Here is a 9,542-nt window from a genome sequence, read left to right as displayed (position 1 = left end):
AGCATGGGCAACTTCTCTGTGAAAGACATCCTACTTGAAGAGTAAATTGCTAACCTACAGTCTTGGTTTCTCCCATCTGGTAATCCCCAGTCTCTGAGTGATGGCAATGGACATCAATAGGCAAGGACTGTCAGGAATTAGAATTCCAGTGTGCTATGCTTGATTAGAATCTCTCCATGTGATAAGATTATTACTGGCTGAAGGAACAAGACTTTACTTTCCCACACTTGTCTATAATTAGCTTTTGAAGCTCAGAGCAGGCCTGCTGTGAGAAAGAAAGGAGAATACAAGCACTCTGTTGGGTAACAGGGGCTGTGGCTGATATCACAGCATTCAACTGGGAGCTATGGGGTGAAGCAGCCTGTGGGTCTAGGCTGCATTGACCTGCAGTGGACTTCTGTGACTCTGGGCTAGGAATCTGGGAGAGGAAGTAAGAAAGATATTAAATGACGCAGCACTCACTGTTTTTTTGTTTTTGTTGGTTTGTTTTGCTTTACTTTATTATCAAGCCTTGAATCTCTCCTCCTCTCTCTCAGAAGTATGTCTTTGAGAAAATTCAGTCATTGTGTTTTTAAATCATTTCCAGCTGTTATTCTTGCTTCAGTTCACGGACATGCTTTGCTGCCTTATGAGTACTGGCTTTTTCTTGTAAACTTTCTTTCCACGTACATAAAATTTGTAAAATTTTTGGTGTCGCTCCCCTCTTTGTGGAGGAACGACACAGGACCCTGCGCTGTTCTTTCATCTGCTCGGCCCTCCCCGGGTTTGCTGCTGGTTCTTCCCGGGTTGGCTGCCATCCTTCCACCCTGTGGAAGGGCGGTGCCCCCTGCCACTTTCCCCACTTCCGCGGGGGAGCGGCACACCGCTGGCCGGCTCTCTCGAGGGCTGCACAGGTGTTCCTCTTAGATGTTCCTGGTGCATGTTGTCTCTCTCATCCTTTATAGTCCTCTTCCACCAATCCCAACTCTGCTACCCACATGCTGAGTACGCTGCTCTCCTCCAATCAGGAGCAGGTCCTACAGTTTATTGGTTGAACTGGAGGCAGCTGTGTAGAAGCTGTTACTCCCTTCTCAGCGCCATATTGTGGGAAAGCAGATGCATAGAATAAGTCTTAATTCGAGTAACTTAGTCTAGTCCGAGTTGCTCCCAGTTGCTCCCCACATTTGGTTTTAAAAGTATTGAAATTTTTAATAATCTATTGAAGTCATTTATTCACAGATATTTAAAATATGAATACATATGTTAAAAACAAGACCCAGCTATTTCTACTAGATTGCATGCCAGCTATCAGGTCATTGCAAGTACTCTGATTGATACTGACTGATTGCTAATATAATATATAATCTTCGAGCTTGCTCTCAATATTTGATCCGTTCATTTTTACTTGGGTACTATGTATAGTCTTAAATTAATCTTGTTGAATTGCCATTAGTGTATTTGGTTATTTTTTATATTTTTATCATATATGTATAGATGTATTGAGTTTAATATATAATGTCTAAATGTGAAGGGGAAATGCAGTAATTAGAGATGACCTTTGCAATATAAATATAATTCTCATTTTAAAGGTTAACTTTGTATTTAAAATAAAATATTACCAAGATGTATACAGATGTCTTAAAGTATCATGGTATGATAAAGGTATACATGTGAAAAGATGAAATTTAAATTATTAAATTATCACATATATCACCTCATGTACATTTTTGGTGGTGAGAACAGTTAAAATTTACTCCTTTTAGGTGTGTACACACATTGTTATTAATTATAATCACCACTTTATGCAAATCGATCCTTAAAACATATTGTCCTCTACATCTAAAACTTTTACCCTATGAATAATGTGTCTTTTTCCAGGCTTTGAATCTACAAGCTGGAAAGGTTTAGCTGAGAACCATGAATGAGATCATGTGGTTTTGGTCTTTCTGTTTCTGAGTTATTTCGTTAGGATAATATCCACCAGTTTTTCCCTATTGCCACAAGTGACAGAATTTCATTCTGGTATTCCTTGAATTTTTATTATTTTTGAAGGTTAAATTGTTTATTTGAGAAACAGAGTTATTGAAAATGGATTTCAGAAAAAAATTAAGAGTGGGAATCAAAGAGGGAGGAGGCAGAAGAAGTTGGAAACCTGGGCGGGAGGTAGGTAAGGTTGGGAAGGACCACTATATTCCTATAACTGTGTATATGAAATCCATGAGACTTACATACCTTAAATAAAAAGTATAAATACATAAAGAGAGAGTTAGAGAGAGAGAGAGAGAGAGAAGTCTTTCATTCACTGATTCATAAGGGATGTCAGCTTTCAGTAGCACCAACCCTTTGAATACTCATTTTTAAAATGATTAAAAACTCCAGTGTTTCAGGAAGCATCTAGCTAAGGATAGCATCACAGGAAGTGAAAGGAAATGACGAGAGAACAGTGAGCAGTTAGCTTTGTCAAACACACTCCAAGAAAGAAATGGGCGAGGCACGTCAAGCAGGGAATCCAAGTGTTCTTCATTCTGCTCGGGGCTGTGCCCAGCAATAGCTAACTAGAAAGACCTAACTCTGGTGGAGAGTAATTACAGGAGACTAAGACCCAGTGAGTGTGTGGAGCTTATGAACTGTGACTGTGAAAAGAAAAAAAAAAAAAAACTGAGGGCGTGTGGGAGAACTCGTAGTGGGGCTGAGATTTGAGTAGTCTCGGTGAAAGATGCCATAAGTTTGGGCAGCCCTGGCTACCCGGTGAGAGACTTAGTAGGGAAATCTGACTCACACTGAGGAGTGCATGGATCCTTTGTGTGGTCTTTGGGACAGAGCAGACGAATATCATACCCACTAGGGCTGGTGCTCAGGCACTGGTCACCATCAGGAGAAGAGCTCAGCTGAGTGGAATTACCTCCCTTCTGATGAAAACAAAAGAAAAAAAAAGAGATAGAGGGAGAAAAGATATACCACCAAACACAGATGTGTCACCTTAGGCACACCCTTAAAACTGAAGAACTGAGCAGAGCTCCCTGGCCACATCCATCAGCCTCTAGAGAGTCACTGAAAGCAAACAGTCCAATACAAATGCCAAACAACAAACACAACAGCCGAGGATACGAGAACAAGGAAGACAACGTGATGCTCCCAAAAGAACATGATACATCAATAGAAGATTATGAAGACAATGAGATAGAAGAAATGCAAGAAATGGAACTAAAAAAATTCATGAAAAGAATATTTAGAAGTAACCAAAAACAAATGCGTGAACTACTGAAATCCAAGCAGGACATGAAAGAAAATCTCTCTCACGAAAATGAAATCTTAAGGAGGAATCAAAATGAAATGAGGAATTTAATAGCACATGAAATTGAGATATTGAAGAGAAATCAAAATGAAATGAAGAATTCAATAGAACAAATAAAAACACAGTTGAGAGCCTTAAAAACAATCAATGAGGCAGAAGAGAGAATAGTGGACTTAAAAGACAGAGCACAGGAAAGTACATAGTCAAACCAAAGAAAAGAAGAGGAAATTAGAAATCTAAAATATATTGTTGGGAATCTACAGGATACTATTAAAAAAACCAATATTCAGGTTTTAGGAGTTCTTGAAGGCATGGAGAGAGAGAAAGGATTAGAAGGTCTTTTTAGTGAGATGCTATTGGAAAATGTCCCAGGTTTGGAGAAAGAAAGAGACATCCAAGTACAGAAAGCACACAGACCTCCCAATACACATGAACAGAAGAGAACCATGCCACAACACATTGTAATCAAACTCACCACAGTGAAACTAGGGAAAAGATTCTAAAATGTGCAAGAGACAAACGTCAGATTTCTCCAATTAGACTCAGAGCAGACTTCTCATCAGAAACCCTAAAAGTGAGGAAGGAATGGAGAGATATAGTCCAAGTGCTAAGAAAAAAAAAAAAAAAACTGCCATCCCAGAATATTATATCCTGCAAATTTCTCATTTGGGAGTGAAGGTGAAATAAAGATCTTTCATAACAAACAGAAATTGAATTTGTCACCAATCTTTCAGCCCTGCATACGATGCTTAAAGATGTGTTATACACAGAAACACAGTCATCAATATGAAAGATGGTAAAGGAAGAAAATCTCTCAGTAAAGATGACAGGAAGTTCAAAGTATATATTAGAAATATCTTTGGAAAAATGTCAGGGCAAAGTCATTACTTATCAATAGTCACATTGAATTTAAACAGCCTGAACTCTCCAGTTAAAAGACACTGGCTGGCTGAATGGATTAAAAAACAAAACCCATCTATTCGCTGCTTACAAGAAACACATCTATCCAACAAAGGTGCATGCAGACAGAAAGTGAAAGGTTGGAAAAAGATATTCCATGCCAATAGAAACCAAAAAAGAGCTGGCATAGCCATCTTAATATCAGACACAATAAACTTTAACACAAAAACTGTTAAGAGAGACAAAGAGGAGCACTATATAATGATTAAGGGATCAATTCAACAGGAAGATGTAACTATTATAAACGTATATGCACCTAATACAGGGCACCAGTTTATTTAAAAGTATGTTAAGGAACTTAAAGGAAGACTTAGACTCCAATACAATAGTATTAGGGGACTTCACTATTCCACTTTCAACAATAGACAGATCAACCAGACAGATCAACAAGGAAACAGCAGATTTAATCGTCACTATAGATGAAATGGATCTCAAAGATATCTACAGAACTTTTCATCCTAATCTTGCAGAGTACACATTCTTCTCTGCTGTACATGGAATCTATTCTAGAATTGACCACATACTAGCCCATAAAGCAAGTCTCAGTAAATTCCTGCAGAAGCATGAAGCAAGACCCCTACCTTACAGCTTACACAAAAATCCTCACAACATGGGTTATGGATCTAAGCCTATGACCCGACACCATCAAATTATTAGAAAACATTGGAGAAACCCTGCAAGATATAGGCACAGGCAGAGATTTCTTGGAAAAGACCCCAGAGGCATAGGTAGTCAACACCAGAATTAACAATTGGGATTACAGCAAATTGAGAAGTTTCTGTACTGCAAAAGAAACAGTCAGGAAAGTGAAGAGGCAACCAACAGAATGGGAGAAAATATTTGCAAAGTATGCTACAGATAAAGGATTAATAATTAGAATCTACAAAGAGATTAAGAAACTCCACCACATCAAAACAAACAACCCATTTAAGAGATGGGCCAAGGACCTCAATAGATATTGTACAAAAGAGGAAATCCAAATGGCCAACAGACACATAAAAAATGTTCAGGATCACTAGCCATCAGGAAAATGCAAATCAAAACCACAATGAGGTTTTACCTCACCCCAGTTAGAATGGCTCACATACAGAAATCTACCAACAACAGATGCTGGCGAGGATGTGGAGAAAATGGCACACTAATCCAATGTTGGTGGGAATGCAAACTGGTAAAGCCACTATGGAAAACAGTTCAGAGATTCCTCGGAAACCTGAATATAGCCCTAGCACATGACCCAGCCATCCCACTCCTTGGAATTTACACAAAGGAAATTAAATTGGCAAACACAAAAGCTGTCTGCACCTTAATGTTTATTGCAGCTCAATTCAAAGTAGCTAAGCCATGGAATCAGCCCAAATGCCCATCAACAGTAGACTGGATAAAGAGATTATGGGATTTGTACAATATAGAATACTATACAGCAGTAAAAAAAAATGAAATCCGGTCATTTGCAACAAAGTGGAGGAATCTGCAAAAATCATGCTGAGTGAAATAAGCCAGTCCCAAAAAGACAACTATCATATGTTCTCCCTGATCTGTGACAACTAACTGAGCACCTAAAAGGAAACCAGTAGAAGTGAACACTATGCGAAACAATGACTTAATCAACCCTTGTCCTGAATGCTGATGAACAACTTAATACTTTATCCTTTTTAGTATTTTTTTGTTCTACTCAATACTATTGGTTGAACTCTTTAACACACAATTATTCTTAGGTATTTAAATTTAACTGAAAAGTGATCCCTGCTAAATATGAGTGGGAATAAGTGAGGGAGGAGATGTACAGTTTAGTACATGCTCACTCGGACTTACCCCTAATGGTAGAACTAAAAACGTGCGAAGGGATTCCAATTCAATCCCATCAAGGTGGCATGTACCAATGCCATCTCACTAGTCAAAGTGATCAGTTTCAATTCATAATTGATCATAATTTTAGGATTAAGTGTCAATTAGTTCACATAAGCAAGGCTAGATTCTGCTAATACTAACTGATAGAATTAAAAGGGAGAGAATGATCCAACATGGGAAGCAGGATACACAGCAGACTGAGAATAGCAGATGCCCTAAATGGCACTCTGGCCTCAGAATCAGCCCTTAAGGCATTCAGATGCAGCTAAAAAGCCCATGAGAGTTTCTCAGGCATGGAAAGCCAAGACACTGTGGCAAGAAAAAAATGACCTAAATGAAAGATCTCTGTGAGTGAGACCCAGGCGGAAAGAACAGGCCATCAAAGGAGGTACCTTTCTCTGAAGGGAGAGCGAACTTCCACTTTGATTATGGCCTTGTCTAAATAAGATCAGAGTTGGCGAACTCAAGAGACTTCTATAGCCCTGGCAGCTCATGCAAGAGACTTGTGTGATTACTGACGTCATAAATAAGAGTGTCAATTGTTAAATCAACAACGGGAGTCTCTGTACACTTGCTCCCATGTAGGATCTCTGTCCTTAATGTGTTGTACTATGCGAATTAATGGTAAAACTATTACTCAAACAGTACTTTACACTTTGTGTGTCTTTGTGGGTGAAGTCTGTTGAAATATTTACTTAGTATATACTAAGTTGATCTTCTGTATATAAAGATAATTGAAAATGAATCTTCATGTGAATGGAAGGGGAGAGGGAGTGGGAGATGGGATGGTTGCGGGTGGGAGGGAGGTTAATGGGGGAAAGTCCACTATAATCCAAAAGGTGTACTTTCAAAATTTATATTTATTAAATAAAAGTATTTTAAAAAAATATATTGAAGCATATAAGCAAACTTTTATTTACCATGTTTGTATTAATTATCTTTAATATACCTGTTATTCTACATGTAATTAATTTAGAAAACATATTTTTATTTAGTTTTTCTCCTTCCCCACTGGATTCCCCTTCCTTTCATTGGATTACAAAAGTCATATTGTCAGTTGTGTTGGGTGTGTTGGGTGTGTTGGGTGCAAGGTTGAACTTTATTCCTCTCACTGATAAGATACAGCAATATTTAAAGATAAAAATGCAATTTAAAAGTTAAAAAAAAAACACAGTAAAGTAAGTAAACAGCACTCATGGGTAACTTTTCCATATCTTGTATTTTACTATTTTATTGCACACTTTTAGTTCTTAATGCTTATTTCTTTTCGTTAACTTTAAAGAACTAGAGACATGTACTGAAATCTTCCATCTAAATATTTCCACAATATCCAGGGCTCAGCCAGGCAAAAGCCAGAAGCCCAGAACTCAGTCTGAGTTTCACAATGAGTGTCGGGGTCCAGGCACTAGAGCTGTCATTTGTTGCCTCTCCAGATGCATGTCATCGTGCAGGAAGCTTCATTAGGAGCACTGCAGCTAGGATTTGAACTGGGACTCCAATATGTGATGCAGGCGTCTCATGTGGAGCTGACACCACTGCACTACAAAATCTGCCCTACGATTTTGAGTTTCTTTGTTTGATTAAATATTCGAAGTATAATTAAAATATTCCTTGCCTATTTATCTTCTTGACAGTGTTATAATTAATAACATTGGAAATCATTGCTGAGAATGATCTTGTGTAGAAAAGTTCGGTAAAAGTTTTTTTTATTTAAAAAATGGTAGATCTTTCTTCAAATTATTTAAATACAGCTCTTGGTAGGCAAAGCCACTGCATTAGCTGGTTTTCTGTTTTCTCTGCTTGGTTTGCAGTTTGTGAATATTGTCCAAAAGCTGTACTTATCAATATAGAAAGACAAGACTGGGAGACATTTTTGTCAATTAAACTGCTCTCTACAGAATGGGCTTAAAAATTGCTACACATATATGACTTTTTATTCCAGCTACTATTTCCTTTCCTACATATTAGGAGTGACAAATATAAAAAAATGTAAATTTCTGGTTTCCATACCCTCAGTACCAGAGATATCAAAGCACTTAAAAAAGTTTGACATGAGACATGGCTGCCGTGGCATAGTAGATTAAGCCTCCACCTGCAGTACCAGCATCCTATGTGGACACTGGTTCAAGTTCGGCAGCTCCACTTCCAATCCACTTCCCTATGATGGTGTAAGAAAGCAGTGGAAGCTGGCCCAAGTACTTAGGCACCTACACCCACTTGGGAGACCTGGAAGAAGCTCCTGGTTCATTGCTTTGGATCAGCCCAAACCCCAGTCATTGCAGCAATTTGAGAAGTGAACCCAATGATCAAAGACCTCTTTCTCTCTCTCTGCCCCTCTCTGTCTGTACTCTGCCTCTCAAGTAAATAAATAAAATCCTTTAAAACATTTTACTTGAAAAGGCAAGGCTAAGAAATGGAAGCTCTGAAGGCAGTATTGTGGTTTTCAAGGTTAAGCCTCCACCTAGAATGCTGGCATCCAAAATGGGTGCCAGTTTCAGTCCTGGCTGATCCACTCTGATTCTTCTTCCTGGTAAGGCACCAGGGAAATAAGTGAAAGATCACTCAAGTCCTTGGGCCCCTGAACCACACAGAAGATCCAAAAGACTCTCCTGGCTCTTTGCCCCAGTCTGGCCTAGTCCTACCTGTTTTAGCCTTCTGGGAAATGAAGCAGTCTATCCCACACTCTCTGAAAATGTGTTTTCAAAAATGAAAATAAATATTTTAAAAAAAGGAAGAAACTGGAGACCTTATTTTAGGAGTTACGAAAACTTTAGCAGTAAATTCCAAAATCACTGGACGAAACTTGCTAGGCCTGTGTTGCCATTGTAAACTAAAGGTAATCAGAATCTGCATTTATTCCCTGCCTTACCATCTAAGGTACAGAGGAGCTTTAAATAAACGGAAAATTTTTACTCAAGAATATGCAAAACCTCATGTTGAAAATGTCTTTCTTTTTCCTGATCAATTATTTTACAATATTGCTGAAAGCCACAATTTTGGGCAATCCACAGATGTTGAAACTAAACAAAAAGATTACAAGAAAATGTTTTTTATTTCATGAGAAAATGAACAGTAAACTTCATATAGATAAAAATTTGCCAAAGCACATGCTTAGGGACTTCATCAAGTTTATCCTGTCATCCACCTGATCTGGGTCATGATTTAGATCCTTAAAGGTAAATCCACACTACATACTTATTCTTTGCATAAGAAAACTCAATCCTGCTAAACTGCAAACTACATTGTCCAGCCCACATTACAAAATCGCTTCTACTAATTTTCCACTTCTTTCTTTAATTTTCTTTTCAGATAAACTTGAATATTCCCTTTTGGTTCACATTTTTTTTTACTACCTTATTTTCTCTTTTCATTCTTTTGAAAATCAATCATTCTTGTCCTAGTTGAAGTTGAGTACACTTTATCATGGATTCCTTCTTCCCATTTAAAGAAGTCAGGATAA

This window comes from Oryctolagus cuniculus, chromosome 8, assembly GCF_051225735.1.
Source record: "Oryctolagus cuniculus isolate XC-2025 breed Fujian yellow rabbit chromosome 8, ASM5122573v1, whole genome shotgun sequence".
NCBI classification, from domain to species: domain Eukaryota; kingdom Metazoa; phylum Chordata; class Mammalia; order Lagomorpha; family Leporidae; genus Oryctolagus; species Oryctolagus cuniculus.
Note: the sequence above shows the minus strand (reverse complement) of the source record.